Below are 18,308 nucleotides of genomic sequence, written 5' to 3' on the forward strand. Positions count from 1 at the left end.
ATCAAGGTCTCTCTGAAGTGAAATCTCGGTTCTGAAGCCGAAAATTGCGATGGCGCGCTTTGCTTTCTCTCAAATCGCGCGGCGCTGGTGCAAAAAAGGCTGCTCTTTCAAGGAAGCATGAAAGCTGCCTGTACACCTAGGCGCTGTGAGACCAGGGATCCGGGTCCCCTGGTGCCCCCATGTTCCGAAAAAAATAACACAGCAGAGGTGCCCTGTTGGATGCCCCCGAGGTAGATTTAAACAAACAAACAAACAAAAAAAGACAAGATGAAAGATCCCTGCAAGAAGTGCAAGAAAATTTGATGAAGTGCACTTAAGGCTGAATAGCTTCGTATGTCCTTTGATTACAGAGATGTAATGGTTACACTCAGGACTGACATAATAAAACTATTTCAATCTTCACCAGGGTTTGAAATGTTTCAACCCAGTCGCCACCATACTTGCTGGTAATTAAAGCGTTTGTTACTGATTTGTTGATGTTGTGTTCTTTAGGGTCAGTGTTTTGTTTTTTGTTTTTTTTTTAATAATTTATCATATGTTGTGACGATGGTTTGATTTTGTTAGGCACATAAAATACTTGTCTTGTTTTAGAAAAAGATTGTGTTTTGGCATAAAATGTAGGGCAGCCTTGGCTCTTGCATGTTGTTATCGGAAGGTCGCTGGTTCGATTCCCCTGGTCTGCATATCAACGTGTCCTTGGGCAAGATACTGAACCCCCAACTGCTCCTGATGTGAGGTCAGCACCTTGCATGGCAGCCACCGTCATCAGCGTATGAACGTATGTATCAATTACTTTAAGTCACTTCGGACAAAAAGCGTCTCCTAAATGCAAAAAATAACCAGTTTTGGACGCTGAAACACGACTGGAGATGTTCCAAGTTCTCATCGATAATATCTGTTTTTTCATCGCCACACTAACGCAGCTGGATTTGTCCGAAGGTCTCCTTAAACCTATCTAGTTACAGAAGCTGAAATGCAGAACTTGAACTGCAGTTACTGGCTTGTCCTCTCCACCTCCTGACGTGACAGACAGGTCTTAAACATGTAAAGTGAACACGACGTGACACGGATTGTAGAAAAGTCAATAGGGCACGTGGACACGTGCGAGTGTGTATCGACTGTGCTGCAGCTGGCGCCCTCTTTATTTTTGCTTGCCCTCGCCTCGAAAGACAGCCCGAGTCGTCCGTTGCACCTGTGACATCAGGTCAGACGGATCCACCGGTTCATGCTGTCGATGCCAAACGGTGCCACCTCCCTCCGGCACGAACGGAGGGTTTGTTGGACACGTGTGACACAGTGAGAGCTCCCGTGGATGTGGTGGTGTGTATTTCATGGAGATTAGTTCGTCCCTGTAAGGGAGATGAAGTGTACATGCAGCTAATGCCCAAGCTGTCATTATGGTTTCAGGTTTCAAGTCAAACCACTAGAATAAGACACCTCTCAGATTAAGTTAGTACAAACATAGGTAGTCACAAAGTCGTGTTAATTAGTAAGTAATAAGATGGCCAACTGATAAAGGACGGTGCATTTATTGGACCATATGCAGATGGTTCTTAACACCAGAAGGGAGACTTCACCATGACAGTCAGTCTGTATAGTCTTTCACAGACCCTGTACATAACTGAGCTCTGACAGAGACATCTGCCATTCCGCTCTGATCTCGCTGGCCCGGTCAATGCTGTGGTTTCGGGCTTTTCCTGCATTTGATATTTGCAGCTGTAAAACAATAAATCATAGAAAAACTCACAGCCGTCTCAGTAAAAGACAAAACCAAAGTTCGGACATTCCGAAGGAAACTGAGCTTCCACAGCCTCTGATCCTTCTTCTGAGGATTCAGTGTGGCGTGTGCTTCAGATGAAAAAAAATGTTGTCAGGTATGAGTCCAGAATACTTATTTACAGAAAAAACCTTCATCCGACTTTGAATGGTTCTTGGCTGGCATGTAGATTCCGGTGGAACATGATACATGGTTGAAATGACATTGTTTTAACTTGATATCCAGGACTTTTGAAACCAAAAAGATGGTGTTCACATGCCAACGAAAACCAAATATTCTGAACAAGAAGCCTGAACATCTCCAGACTGTTTGGGGCAACCAGAGCAGGTATTTCCATCCAAATCATCAATCAATCATGATCTTTTCTTAACCCCAACCAAGTGTTTTTTGTGCCGAAACCTAATTGGTACATGAGCACAGTTATGTGACAACATAAAACAGGAAATTGGACCTAAATTAGCAAAGTTGCAAAGAAGTGTAAAGTTCTAACCTTTCTGCCGTTTGGGAATAGAGTTATACTTCCATCAGTATACTTAATATAAAACCTTCTAGCTAGATTGTGACATTCACAACTTTGCATTAATGCACTCGCAAAGTCTGTCGTTAGTTCATGAATGTCATGCTATTGATGCGAGACAATGCAGGTTCTTCAAAAACCGCCAGAGGTTCAGCCTAACTTACAAAACTATGCCAAAGAAAAAGTCATGTTCGTGCCAACGCTCCGGAATCCACTTCACATCGCACTGCAAGGTCAGAGCTGTCGCAAAGGTGTACTAATAGTGCAGCTGCAGTACACAGGGCCATGCAAACATTAACCTTTAATTTATCTGCTCTAACAACTAAAGGTTCAAAAGTCAATTTCTTTTTCGTCTTTCCAAAATGATGTGATTACATAAGAGCTTGCTAAAGGTCAACCTATTTGAAATGTTACCAAAGAAAAACATGGTCATGTGGGTCCACCTATACATTAATTATTATTAAATTATTATTATTATTATTATTTTTTTTCCTTTCAAGACAGATTACACAGATCATACTGCAGAGCTTCACAAACTTCAAAGTGCTTTTTTTCTTTCTTTTTTTTCGGGTGCGTTGGCGTGGTTGTACAGCGCACACCGAAATTTGAAAACAAATGCAGGCATTCATCATTGCCGTATTTGTCCGTACCTCAAGAGTTTTGAATTAATAACGTCCAGCCAACAATGCAAGCAGAAAACGACACGTACATATATAAATAAAGAGGCTGTCATCCTTTGACTGGAAATTAACTGATGAGAAAATTCTTGGCGGGGTGACATCATGCAGAAAATAGGCAGTGACAATCAGCCCTTGCTAGCATAACATTAGCTTGTTGGTTAATAGCTGTTGTGGGAATACGAGTGATTTAATGTTACCATTAGACGGCCTCGGGTAAATAATTGAGTGCCATGGATTAACTTTTACTTGGTCCTTGCGACAAATAAATGAACAGCTTGTTCTCACTTTAAGCCATGCTTCAGATACAGCAGCCCGGTCAGTGGCTTTATGCTTCGATTTTTTTTCTTTTGAAAGTCTAACCGGATGTTGTTTATAGGGAGGTGGGAAGTCCGTCACAGCTGTGGATGCTGAGGGGTCAGTCTATATGATGACGTCACAGTAAGTGACGGTCATCATATCGACTGACAGTCATCAAGAGGAAGGCGAGAGAAAGAGCGAGAAATTCCCCAGGCTCCCTTTGAAAATCACTCGTTTATGGAGTTGCTCAGTCAGGAGAAACTTAATTAACTCTGTGAATCGCTGTTTCTCACAAATTCTTAATTATGTGGGCCTTCCTGTAAATTCGGCTTATGTTATAGTCTCCTTTTAGGGGGAACTGCAGCCCTATCAGCACCCTTAGTTCCCACGTCCATGCTTGTATATTACAAAATTGTCATAGTCATAGTTTGAAGCTTAAGGCAAGCTGACCGAGCTGCCATATTCGGTGAGCTGGGAGTGAAAACGTGTTGAAATGAACACGGTTAGTGGAAGCAAAACAAACCTTTTGAACCATTGATTTTCATGCACTGAAACTTTCAAGCTTTAATCTTTACTCGGCTATCAAAACGGTCTGTGCACATGACCCACTTGCATCAGATTCACTTCTGGATCAGTTATTAGCTATTTCGTCACACTAATATTGGCCATAATGTGTGTGTAAATGTCCCTTCCTCATTATTCTTTATCTAATTTTGGACTTTAAGCAGAATTTATGAACATAATTCCCTATTGTGTTCCGGGAGCTACATGTTCCAATTCCAGATAGTTTCTACATGCACTGCAAATGTGCAAAGACAAAGAAAGGACAAAGGTGGGGGGGTGGGGGGGTGAGAAGGGAAATGTCTAATACCTGATTGGATTTGTCTCCCATGCACATGACCACAGGCAGAAACATGCTGTAGTAATTTCACACCAGAGCGTGGCTGATGTTGTGGCACTTTGTCATTTGGGCGAGGGTAGGGGGGAGAGTTCCAGTTCAGCGACACCCTGCTCGCGATGACCAAATCTGCCCTATTTTCTCCTGCCTGGCTGCACTGACCTCACATGATGAATGCCCTCCTCATGAGAGAGAGAGAGAGACAAACAGGGCCTGTTGTTGTTGATGCTCTCAGTTAATGACCACGCACCACGCCACCGAAGGATTCGCGCGCAGGCGTTCTGCTCACCGCCGCGTCTCAACAAACAGCGGGATCGCTCTTAAAACCTGAGCGCCGGCTTATTGTGATTTTTGGTCATTATTTAAGTTAATAAAGCGAAAAAAAAACAAAAAAACACTGCATCGCACTGCAGCTGATGCATCAACCTTCTCTCCTTTGTTCATCCTTCAGTTCTCCGTGCCTGAATTCCATCTGTTACAATGAGTCAAGAGTTAATCATCAGAACAGGACAGAAACCTCTACTGCCACATAAGGCATCAAATATCTCAAACACTCATCTGTAATTAAAAATCAGTCCAAGTGAATGTCCTCGGCGTGGAGCAGAAATATCCTGATAAAATTCTCGTGTTCATTAAACGGCGAAGCCAAAAAAAGACGTCCCCGCTGGCAGCGTGTTCCTGCCACCTGCTCTGTGCACGGGGCCGAAGCCTGCGAGCACCAGCAGTCAAAGTGTCTCTCCACCGATGGGCAAATGGCCCCTCTGAAGGTGATAGACTCAAGTGGCCTCGGGCCAGCGTGAGTCACCGACTCCATGTCCTCGGCACCGCCGCCGAGCGACTCCAGAAACTGCATAAGTTTGCCTCCCCCCAGGCAAGGTGACTCTCCTCCCGCCTAAAATGTTTTCCCACCTGGCATCTTGAACTCTCATCACCTCCTCGCCGCACCCCGGGGAGCAGATGCCGGACTGCTGCTCGTCACAGTTTCTCAGCGACCACAGCACAGCGCATGAATAACACAGTCGCCGGAGTGTTTAAAGCAACAATTATGTAACTGTTTTACCTCATAATAACGGCTTTAAATCACGTTGATGGTTCAGTGCCTTGTATCAGAGTGAATGGTGTCTCTGTCACTTGTTCCTGCTCTGTGTGAGAGGGAAGGATCACAGCATCACGCACGTTTCCTTCAACATACTAGTTATGACGTAATGAGTTTTGTTTGTCAGCACCAACATTACATCTGACAAACTGTCACAGAGCTCTGATTTGAATATACAACAGTGTCGTTGCACAAAATGCTGTTTCCTACACAGTGTTGCTTTAAATACACACACAGGACTGACAAACAGAGAAGGGAAGCATACAGCCAACCCTCCTCAGTTTCTTTCACCGTCTTATTTTCAAGATTCTCTCCTCGTGTGCTCCTGCCCTTTCATTAGTTAATCAGTCTGTGTTTATTTAAGTCAGTATTTTCCCCTCACGCTTCGTCAGGTCGGCTGTGTTTGCTCCTCGCGTGTCCTCTGCGCTCTTTGTCACCTTTGTCACTTTCTGGTTGCTTCTAAGTTTTGTGTTCTTGGTTTCACTCTTGGATTCTCTTCTGCCTGCCCGCTTTGTCACCGGCCTTTTTTGTCCCCTCATTTTTTCATCACCTACATGTAGATTTTCGGATATCAGTGACAGTGAGATAGAATTGAAATGTCCCTGAAGTACTTATCATGATTTAACTGCCTTTATTATCTATTCTTTTGTTTTTTGTGTTTTCTTCAAACATAAAGAGTTAATGTATAGACTGAACTGGATATTTGGAAACCTATAGTTACAGTATGTTAGTATGCCATTGTACAGTATCACCAGCAGTGGTTGTATGTATTCAGCCTCCCTCCCGTCAACTCACAGTTTCCTCATGTTCATTTCAAAAAGCCATCTTCTGTTCCCCTGCTCCTTCTGGAAAACAACAACAATTTTCTATTCCTGATGACCCTCAAAGGAAAACAAAGATCATCACAAACAGATTACTGACATTTCTCTCTGTTTGTTTGCCAGATTACTTTGTTTATTCACATGCTGTTTGATCACCGTGGCGTAGCATTAATTGGTGACGAAACAACACTGACGATGAGGAGGGGCGTGAGGCCAAAAATTTGATTTCCTCTTCAGAGCTCCATAAACATTCCTCCTCTCTTGCTGCCGTGACACCTCCGGATGAGAGACGCTCTCTCTGAGTTGATAAAAAAAAAATCGTTGCGCTCATCTACTTTGTCTTCAGTCATTACCTTGCGCTCGCAGCAGAAAGCTTTACAAGTAGCAACGAGTGCTTTACGTGCTTTATCGCCCCGTGTTTTTTTGGCTTCTGGGCTACAGACAAAAAAAAACTTCTCCTCCACCTCCTCCTCTGCATGTTTTACTTCCTCACAATCAAAAAATGTTGAAATGTTAATTTCTGAGTGTTGTTCCAAGGCAGTAAATCAATAAACGTGCTTCAGTCTTTTTTCCACTTTGCCGGCCTCGATCTGATTCAGCTGCATGTTTGTGACGAAAACACACCTCTTCTCCTGTTTTAATTATCTCTTTATTTATGACTTTTAATCATAATGGTTTCCCCAAAAAGCAATGAAGCAAATAGCTCTTTTCAATTAATGTGTATGTGTCGCTGTTTGGGCATCTGAAAGGAAAAACTTGAGAGTGACAAAATGTACATTTAACTGAGAAACGAGCACTGCATTACTTAAATGCAAGAGCAGGAGCGGTGTGAATGCAGGGTGCTGTGATGTGTGATTACATATTAGCGGAGCCACTGTGGCTGAACGCAATTTTAAGAAATCGCATTAATCAATCGCTTAAACTTCTTTCTCCCTGGAGGCTCTTGGGCTGAAAAGCATCAGCTCGAGGCCGACTTTTTGTTTGACTGTTTTAAAACAGACTCATTCGCAGATCTGGAACCTCTCAGTTCATTTTAGATTTCTAAAGTTATCAACAGGACAGACCATTATGCCTCTGGATGCAATTTAGTAGACCTGCAACGAATCAGAGCGACAACACTTATCATTCAGCCCTGAGGGACCTTCCCAATCGCCGAAGCACCTTTCCTGCAAAGCCTCAGAAAAGTTTGTTTTGTGTTTGTTTTCGCTGAATGTTCTACTTCTCTCTTGCCACAACCCTGTCAGCTTCTGTTCTGGTTAGACCGCCACTTGGTTGGGGTTTGGAAAATGTCATGGTTTGGCTTAAAATACCAGTTTTGGTCGCCCACAGTCGCAGATGGTGATGGTCCCCAGGTCTCCTGGAGAAAACGCCCACTTTCCACGCCACAAAAACAGCTCAAAACATCCACAGGTCTCCCGAAAAAGACACCTAGTTTCATCACAGATGGAAATATCCCCAGGTGTCCTTGATAATATGCACTGGTGTGAATGAACACATTTCGAGGAAAGAAATGACGAGGCAGCAGAGTCGTGATTCATATTCACGTTTTGTCATCTTGGACCGAACCTGCAGACTAGACACGACTGACTAGACCTGGTAATAAGTGAGTAAAACATGGGATTTGACTCTTCAGGACCGGGCTGGTCATGCTCACTGCATCAAACCTGCGCCATATCGCCACATATTTAACAGTTTTTGATTGGCCTGTCATAAAACCAGGAACCATCTGCATAGGATGGTGAGCAAATGAAACGTGGGCTCACAAAGCCCTCTGGTTATGTATGTCTGGCTTATCATGCTCAATTAATACGTATCGATCATATTAAGGAGTGAATGCACACTTCTTAAAGCGACCCGCATAGAGAAATTTGCTGCGAAACTCAAGCAGAATATCTCAGACGCCCGCTTCACCCGATATTCACCGAGCACAGCAGCCAAAACGATGTTTTCCTGCATTTCGAATATGACAAAATATCCAATTTCCTCTCCATACAAAGCTCCATTTGCCTTTCACTGCGCATACATCAGACGCACTCGGGAAAAAAAAAAAATGTGCAGTGGAAGGCGAGGCTGAGATGAAAGAAAAGCCCTCAAGTCTTAACAAGGAAAATGTAGCTTCAAGGGCAAATTAGCTGTGAGCATCCTCAGAGGGATGGATGGAAACGGAATGATAGAGGTCTAGAATTAATATATTCTGCATGTTTTAGTTAATCTCTCGCTGCGCCCGTCCTGTGAGGAAACTTAAAGTGCTGCAACTGAAGTGACAATGCGAGAGTAATTGTTTTGCTGCTTAACAAGAAATTAGTTTGAATGTTTTTTTCGGGGCATAAAGGGACTCAGATTTGCGGCTAAATGACTCGTTTTGGACGTTTTTTGTTTTTTTTTCCGCAGGGCGCCGAGCAACAGGGCTGGGAGAGCGAGGCCCGTCGAATGGGAAGATGAAGTGGAGTGTTGAGACTGAACACACTGCCCAGTTTGGTAATCAGCCCCATCCACTCTGCACGGACTTGATTAATGTTTCTAATCAAGCGACGTCCCCCCTCCCAACTGAAAGAGCTCCTCACAGACCTCACCTAATAACACTGACAGTAAACAACTCCAGACGGAATATCATACACTCAACATTCATCTCCGGTCTCTCTTGTTAGGGTGACAGCCATTATGAGAAGAGTGAACTAAAAACCTACAGACTGTTTTGCAACTTGTGATTCAGCCCAGTTGCCAGGATAAAATTTACTTTCACTAAAATATTACTTCACAAATTTACGGATATCCATTGCGAGGCACTGGACAAGGTTGCCAACGTTGCGTTCCACCTCGAAGGAGACCATGAGACCATTGTGGCGACAAAATGCTGATATTCATGTCGAGAGCTGGATCATCTGCAGACAAAAGCTGGTGTTTTTTAACGAGAGCTTGAGACATCTTCAGACGTGTTCGTAGAGACAAATCCCAGTGTATTTAACATGACGTTGGGTCATCTCAAGCCAGGTGTCTGGCTACAAAATGTGGGTGTTTTTAACAAGACTTTGGGCCATCACCAGACGTGTTTGTAGAAGTAGAAGTAGAAGATTTTTGAGAAGTCAGGCCAGTTGACCCTAAAGAAAAACGTAAAAGTTAAGATAAGTTTGAACTTATCTGTTGTTATGCAGAAACCTACTTTGCCAACATTTCATTTTGACGATTGGGTTGACATATGAAAAAAACTGACCAAAGTCGACTCCGTTTTCTTTCACCCATTTTACAACTGCAACACCAACTACAGTACGGCAGTATGGCTTCCAGACAATGTCAGAAGACACCACAGTCAAGAGATCAGAGTAACCTGTTTTTGCTTTTTTTTGTTACCTTAGGCATGCAGATCACCTCCCACATGAGGAACTAGTCAGCCCATCTGTCACAAAACATCTGGAGCATCTGCAGAAGCTCATTCGCTACAGTGGTCCTTGAAGGTAATGGTTTAAAGGGGCGGGAAAAAAAAAAAAAAAAAAGTTTCTCACTCAAACAACAACATTAAAATTTCACCAAATCTTAAAAAAAAATAGAGCACAGAGCTCTGTAAATATTCTGCAGCTGCTTGGCTCAACCTGTAATGAAAGATTCCCTTCATGTGTGACTACACCCTGTGAGTGCCTTTTCACGAGCACACACCGTCTGGTGATACTCTTTTCCAGTTGGACCACTCTTACTCTGAGTTAATGTGAAAGCTGCTAAACACTAAGGCTGAGGATCTTGGAGAATGAGTGTTGAACTTCAGCATCTAAAGAATCATGCGACATGTCGGTACACTCCGCTCAGATTTCCTCAGTGCAGCTGCGGGGTTCAAAACAACGTTCGGTGTCGGCGAGAACCCTTTTCTTCGTATGTGCTCTGTGACAAAAAATATTATGAAAGCGTTTCTATTCTGCCCTCACATTCACAAGGAAATAGCATTGTGTTGCTCTCCCTGCTTGCCTGCCTCTATTCAACAACACTGTATGACGGAAAAGTCAGAGTGAAAGGAAACAGTGTTCGAATGATGAGATGGAATAACAGTGGTAACAAAACTACAGTGGATACAAACAATTCTCCAGCGTGTTTCATATGTTACCTTGGCCTGTCACACATACCACATTACTTCAAATGAAGGCAGTCGAGCCACCGCGATACAGCGGCAGTATCTTAAAGTAGAAAACAGGTTTGTCTGTTTGCAGTCAATCAATAGGCTCAATATCAACAATAGCACAGCAGCTAATTCCAGGTGTGATCCGTTTTGTTCAGACGTTGAAGTAGGCCCACTGTTGTGCCCGTCGATGGCTGTTTCCACTAGACTGACAAAGTGTCTACCAGTTAGAGCTCTGTTAACAGGGTTAATGATGGGAAAATCACTTTCCCACACAGTTAGCTGGATCCATTACATATGGCCACACGAAACGGCCCCAAAAAATGGTATCAACCCTCGATGAGATCAATGAAGCTGTACAGACGGTTCTTAGTCAACTTGCAGAATTAACAACTCTTTAATCGGCACATCGATTGTCGAGGAAAATTTCAGCTGCTCATAGCAACAGTTGCCGCAGTGAAAATGATGTCGGGAGGCTGGATATATCACACGGTGCTGATGGTCAGAGTCAATGTGCTGATCTGACACCATCCTTGGATTGTATAAACTATTTCACACAATATGTTATTATTTTCAGTAGGTATTTGATGGTATTGTGTGCACTGCAAGAAAGGCACCGTGGTATGAAATACATAACTTGCACATCGGATAACATATAAGTCAATGCTGATATAATCTATATCAGATAACATCGTCCAATCGATACGTGAGTCGGGCTCTACTGGGAGTGACACACACACACACACACACATACACACACACACATACACACAGCTATAATACTAACCTGTTATTTTGTCTGAAAACATAAAGACATTGACAGTTAAGTAAAGTAACATTTGTTAATCTTCCTTTCACATCTTGCAAATTGCACGAGGACATATATCATTTTCTGCATGTATATCTGTTTGGACAAGGCAGCATGGGAAACTTTAAAAAAAGTCAAATATTTAGAGGGACTATTTTTTCATGAAGACCGTTGGAAGACTATTTGAGGACTCTGGGATCTCCTGCTGAATGACTCTGTGTTTTTCAAAGACGGCGGTGCACTTTTCTGAATATATGACACTACTGCAAACTGAGGCTTGACACCATTAAGAAGTAAGTATGTGAAATACACTAAATTTTCTATGTAATTGGTGAGTCGACCCTTTGTCATTATAAAGTGCACATCGGATACGGGAGAAGATACAACCGGACCGGTTCAAATTAACATCATCAGGTAGTCTGAGCCCTGAAGTCCTGACAGGATGCTCCGTGGACGCACGTTAAAGCTCCAGACGCCCCCGTCAGTTTGCAAAAATATCACCTTTGGATAATTAACCATGCTGAGAGGGTCCTCTCCGGTACAACCAATAGCCCATACTTCAAACTCTAATTAATGTTATCTAACTCATTACAACTTCTCACTTGTGTGTGTGCTGATTAATGTTTACACTGCAGTATGGAGAGAAAAAAAAAAAAAGAAAAAGCACACACTGTTTACTCAGGTAGCCCAGTAATTAGCGACAGATGATTAGTATCACCTGAAGGTCAGCTGAGCTTATGAGACGACTAAAAGGAAAAAGGGGGAATAATGAGAGCGGTATTTGTAAACAGACTGTTTGCCTTTTGTTCTCTGCACACCTTCAAATCTGTGTTTCATTCCCGACGATGAGTTGCACTTGCCGCGCTGCAGATCGGCCTAATTATGCGCATTTTGCTTTGATAGGTAAAAACTTCAATGCGCCGTCACAACTTCACATTGCAGATGTATTATGGAATGAGAGGACTCTGTATCTGCGTAGGTGATGCTGTATTGGTTTGTTCTAGCCGTCCACAGATCCAGGGACACCCCACCAGCTCGCTGCAAAAAATAAAGTGATGCAACAGCCAAACGAGATGCACCTTACCTGAGGGACAAATCCCATTAGACGTGGGAAGAAATGCAGGTCGGGTCTCAGTGTGTTAGCTCAAACAGCAGCTCCTAAGAACCGCAGCGCCCCCCCGGTGTGGAGAGCTCGGCAAGTTCTGTTTCCTCGGCACGTTAGAAATGATCTCCCTCGGAAATCCGGTACCCACTGTTTGTAGCTGCTTTAATGAAACTCAATGTCACCTCTTTTTTTTTTTGAGCTGATGTAACAGCGCCTCATTAAAATAACTTCTTAAAACCCTTTTGTCACTTTTATTTCACGGTGTTATGACGATAATTGGTCATACGACACAAAAAACAGCTTTTTTTATCTGCTGTATTCAAGGTCAAGCTCATGTTATTTTTTTATTATATAGAATTATACGGTGGCACTCAAGTGCAACTTCATAAGAAATTAGAGAAGGCAAGAACAAATCACAACACACAGTGGTGCGGTTGTGTTTTCTACTTGCGGTTGTGTTTTTTTTTTCCCATTTTACTGTGTTTTTTTTCTATTCCCAGTTGTGTTTTCTGCTATGTACTGTTGTGTGTTTTTTCTATTCGCAGTTGTGTTTTGTACTTCAGGGTCATAGTGTGAATCAAGACCAGGACATTTGTCTTTGTTACTTCTCTTCAGAGAATCTATCTTTGAACACAGTCAAACCAAAACACGAAGCCGAAGAGGGGAAAAAAAAAGAAAAGGCGTTTAAACACTCCCACTGTGGTGTGTGCGCTGTTTGCATCCATCACGCAACATTTGCCATATAGGGAGTCGGGCAATGAGGCGCACCTAACATCGAGAACTGCACCTGAAAGCCAAAAAAAAAAAAAAATGTGGGTTCTTTTTCGAGAACTGGAGTAATGTGCTGGTAATTTAGTCCGCTGTAATTCTGCCTTAGGTCTCAGTTGACACATTAAAAATGCACCCCGCGTCAAAAGGCATTTGCACAGCCCAGCGGGTCCATAGGAATCAGCAGAGCAGCAATCAATCCCTGCCACAGGGTTCTGTTGTGGAGATGACAAAAAGAGTTACCCTGTGATGTTTGGACCAAGACAATAAACGTGCTTTTTAGTTCAGTTTCACCACTGAAGGATGTGAGAAAGGGGGTTTTGGTGAAAAAGCCTGGAACAGCCAGGAATTGCAGTACTATTATAAGCAAAATAGAGGGTCAAGGGGTTTAATCCTCGCACATTTTGTTCGCAGTTTCCGAGAGACTGAGCCGAAATATGGAAAATAACCCCCAGTTCATGATCGCAGCGGCTCCAATATCAATACTGTAAAGCGAGGTATTAGGTAGTTATGTCGTAACCCGTTTCCTTAATGCACAGTCTTACTGCACTCGCTGTTGGCGCATGGTGTGATTAATGTTCACACGCAGGTAGTCATTGAAAAATATATCTCTCCATTACGGGATTGGATCATTTCCTTTTATCGGAGACCGGCGGCTGCACACAAAGTCACACCGCGGCAGCATTTTTAGAAGAATAAAGTTGTCACACCCTTTAGCGAGTCCCCCGGGTATACTGAAAAGGAGTGCACTGGTGCCCCGAGGGTGTGGCTGCGGGCTAGCTGGATCTCGGAGGCTGCTGTGGGCATAAATGTTTGATCTTGGCCTCGGCTCCGTGCATCAGCATATGATATCACTTTGTCGCCGGAGTTGCTACGGCGCAATCTTGTTCGCCGCATTAAGAACAGCAACTTTTTTTGGGGGGAGAATCCGAGATGATAGCAGCAAAACTGTTTTTTAGCACAGCTATGGCGATCACCCAAATACCATTATCCTGTGACTCATCTGAATGCAGAAATATCAAGTATCTCATATTGTGGCCATCTCAGAAAAAGGGCAACTGAACTCCACGTGAATATATTTAGAGTGCCGCTCTGTATCAGGCAGCAAGAAGTCTCAGAGAGCTCTGATTGCTATATACTCAGTGTTAAAGAGAGTGATGGACAAACAGCGTTACCACAATAGAGCGACCAAGTCGGCTCTTGAAGGGACACTCCGAACCCCCGGTATTACATCGCCGCGTCTTCATTCAACTGTCAGAGTGGTAGATGGACTATTAGCAGCTCCACGGTCTCTTTTTGTGTTGTGGCTGTGGAAATAGTTCCAAGATCATCAGATGGCCTTCCCATCATGCATCACTTCAGAGGAGAGTGTGGGGGGAGGGAGCCGTTGTCACGAGCAGGTGGGGAGGTAGCAACAGTTGCACCTTGGCACTGCATCTTTCATCATGTCCACCGTTTATGCGGCACTTGGCAAGGTGGGCAGGCCATGTGTTAGCTTTTATGAACACCCATTAGTACAGCGAGCATCGACGGAAGTTTGGTTCTGAGCCGGTACTTCAGAAACACACAGTCAAGGTGCAGTGAGACGACACTAATGTTAGACATAACATGTCGGGACAACAACTTAGCTGCAGGGTCGGGTGAGTTTAATGCATTTTTTTTTTTTTTTAAATAAAGTAATTGAAGAGTTATAATTGGGTGTAAGGGGAATCTAGTCATTTAGAGATGTTAGTTAGATGTTAAAAAATAACATGATTTACAGCTCCATTAAACATACGAACATCAGGATGTTATCAAAGCAATTACAGGCAGAAACACAGTAAAAGACATTTATCGAAAGTCTCCAGACAATACGATAGATTGAACATGAATTATTCTTTTTTTTTTTAGATGAGGAAATAAGTAAAAATACAAAAACTGCTGCCGAAGACCTTACAACAAAGGTCCTGCGGTTCAGCACCATGGACAGCGCTTTTTATCAGCCCAGCCAACAGCTGACATGAGGACGATCTCTGCGTGCTTCTTTTCACAGGCTGGAATTTGTTATAAACACATTTAACTCCAAAGAGAGCTTAAAGCTTCATAACAACATACAGCATCATGTTAGAAAACATAATGATGGAACCTAAAAAACTAAGGAAGGGTCATTACACCACCAAATCTTTCTTTTGGTGGTGAAAGCCTCCAGAAGATGAAAGAACACACTTCAGAGGGAAGGTTAATGACTGATTGTTTATGTCACCAAATGACTGACAGGGCTGATAATACTGTGACCAAATGGTGCCAAATATCACTGATTAGACTGCAATTACACCGAAGAAAGGAGCCTTTCCCAGACAAAAATCAATCATGAATGTCCCATGGACTCCAATACAGCTGTCTCCACAGTCTGGCACCAAACCTTCTTTTTTATGGTTCCTTGGCAGAAACAAATTAGGCCGCTAAAGTTATGTAAGAGAGTTCAGACCATCCATTCTAAACTTGACACTGGGCTGCACACGGGGACGCTGTCAAAAACATAAATAATACCAGAAACTGTGTTTACAGACAAAGGTTTTAGGAAGTCTTCCCAGGCTTTTACAAAAGTGGTGAACCTCATCCCATGCTCACTTGTGAATGACTGAGCCTTTCCCGGATGCTTCTTTAACACCCAATCGTGACACTTGATTTGTTCCAACATGTTTGAAAATGCTTCATCGGCATCAAAATCCCAAAGAAATGGGTTCAGGAAATGTATATATAGTCTTTCTACTGTTTGTTCATGTCAGAAAAGATTAAAGAGTTATCACAGTGTGTTTGGTTTGTTGTACACAGTGTCACAGCTTTATTTTTTTGGAACCAGGGTTGTAAGATGAAGTCCATGTAAACATCGGAGTCTGATTATGTTAATGTAATTATACTCCCTAGTTGGATTAAGCTTCGAGATAAGTGTACTCCCATTATAGTTGCATTACTGAAGGGCATTTTTAACCAGGCAAATAATTCAAGCATGACTCTTTATCTGAGTTCTCACAGCGTATAGTGACACGCCACGATCCAGCTTGAGGACACATGACAGAGATGTTCTTCCGCCTACACTCTGTTTTGTTCTTTTATTTCTGTCCTTTATGGACACTCAAAGACTAACTTTCATTGTAAACACTCTACTCTGTTGGAGCTATTGTTAAAATATACATATACACACTGAAAGTACAAAAGTCCACAGAGAGCTAAAGCAATTATTACGCAATCAACAGAAGGATGTACCCCCGTAGAGCATCGTGACGGAAGGATCTGAGGTTTAAGTATTGGTGGGATGTTGTAATCTAATGCAGAGGAGGCATCTTTGTCCATTTATCTGACAGCGTTCTGCAGCACGGAGGCTGGAATATTAACGAAACAAAGCTCGCCATCATCTTTCTAATGGCTGCACCGATGCAGATGAAAGCAGTGGGACAGTTTTACGAAAAAGAAGTTGAGGACTTTGCTGTAAACAAGTCTTGCACCACGGACAGCCACAGTGACTCAACGGATGCTTGAGGCTCTGCTAGCGTCCACAGATGTCGAAGCTTCTGTTCCTTAAGTGTCTCAATTCATAGGCAGGCCGCGGATCCTCTCTCGGCAAATTGATGTACACGCTGGAAGCTGGCGGAGACAATTTTTACACGATTTTAAGCCAATCTTTCTGCCATTTAGCATCTGCGCTCGCATGGACTCCCATTATCACTCCATATATTGTTTTATGTGTCTGTGCGGCTCAACTACAGCCAGCACGACACGCGAGGCCTCTGATTTTGTTGCTTTGCAGTCGTTACAAGTAAATGCCAGGTCGAACTAGCAACTCTGAGCTGAAAAATTTGGGGCACTGAGTAAAATGTAAAAAACAGACAACAACTTAACAAGGTCGAGCAGTAATATCTTTTATATGGTCATGACCAAGTCTTCCAAGGATGCCCCTTTTATACCCAATCATAATATCAATGAATCTGTGGGATGTTTATTGTCCTATACATGCTATACATCTACACCTACAGTCAAGTTGAAAGAGCACTCAAAACTGTTCCTGTGGTGGCTCAAACTACTACGGGTGAAAACGGCGGCTGATGACACGTTCTATCAAGATGTCCAAACTGGATGAACACTACATGAAGTCATCTTTAAGGCCATGTTAGGTTCTGTAGCCGACAGTCAGAAGGACAGAACTTATTTTAGCGGGGGCGCATACGAATCTATAAATGCGAGGAATGGCAATCAGTGGCAATCAGCCGCTAATGAGGTTTAATTTCAATGATCAGTAACTCCTCATTCAGGACTTTCTCTTCGATAAATCGGGTTATCAGCTTCAATTAGACTTCGCACAACTTTACCAGACACAAGCTAATTTAGTCGCGCCTTATCTAAAGAAACCTCTCTTGTTTCCTCACGATTCAATTAGCTCTGACTCTTTACAACCAAGTGGTCTTAAAGGATGCACGCCTCGCTGCTTCCTTCAAACGTCTCTGCCTCTCACTGCCAACGTGACCTTTCATAAACTTCTTCTGACAAAGTGTAACAATACAGATTCTCTTTACTGATGAAAATGCCACTGTTCTCGGTTTTCTAACATCTTTCCACCTGTCATGAATATGGATACACCAAGGTGGCTGCTGCCGGACCGCTACGCAGTAGAGAAGCTAATGGATCGTTAGAGGTAGGAAAAGTCATTTTAACAGGTCTGATAATTGCCATTTATCGCAGCTGATGTTTTTTTTTTTTTTTTTACACATTAAAGAGCTTTTGCAATAGTTTGTAATGGCCCATTACAGTGATTTACTAAATCTCAGGGATCAGATCCGCCACACTCCCAACCTTATTACAATTCTAAAAGTTTTTCAAAAAAAAAGAAAACAGTTCAGGGTGATCCAGCAAGTTTATTCATTTAAAACCAGTCATACAAAACTGCCTGTTTATCGTCTGTCTAACACGATGTGTGTTGGTGCACATTCGGGTCAGATTGCCACCTCCACACCTTCAATAAGATGATGGATCTGTGTGTCTCTGCTCTGCCCACTTTTGAACTCTCGAATCAACTCCCTCTTCACATTAAGTCCGGCTGCAGCTCCCTGCAGTAGGTGGAAATGCGTGAGAAAGCAGAGGCTACTATCAAATCCCTTCCTTTTGGATGAAAATCTCTAAGATCTCAGGTCTAACGACGCCAGCGTTCAGTCAGAAGCAGCTTGGCCTTTCCCATTAAAGTATTTGCAGGATAACCAATTAAGGTCAAAAGCTTGTCCTTTCTTTAAAACCTTCATTGTAAGGAGGGCGACTACATTAAGGCTATTTATACTGGAAGAGTATCAGAGCTGCACAGACATGTGGTAAATGTCCCGCTTATTGGCCTGAGGGTAAACTGGCTGCTATCAGGAGACAGCGCAGGGTGAGCCGGGGCGGTGGTGGAGGTGTGGAGGGGGGAAGCAGCAG

At 43.0% G+C, this 18,308-nt stretch overlaps 1 protein-coding gene and 1 long non-coding RNA gene across 11 annotated transcripts in view; one reads left to right on the forward strand and one right to left on the reverse strand.

Annotated features, from left to right (window-relative positions):
* lrp1bb (low density lipoprotein receptor-related protein 1Bb) overlaps positions 1 to 18,308 on the reverse strand; it is a 338,212-nt gene that overhangs the window by 227,945 nt on the left and 91,959 nt on the right. The gene's annotated exons all lie outside the window — the stretch shown is intronic.
* Positions 577 to 9,522, forward strand: LOC119025363. The gene is made up of 3 exons (XR_005076792.1): positions 577 to 778; positions 8,478 to 8,564; positions 9,440 to 9,522. It is a non-coding gene; the product is annotated as an uncharacterized LOC119025363 (long non-coding RNA).

The sequence above is a fragment of the Acanthopagrus latus genome, chromosome 9 (genome assembly GCF_904848185.1).
Source record: "Acanthopagrus latus isolate v.2019 chromosome 9, fAcaLat1.1, whole genome shotgun sequence".
NCBI lineage: Eukaryota > Metazoa > Chordata > Actinopteri > Spariformes > Sparidae > Acanthopagrus > Acanthopagrus latus.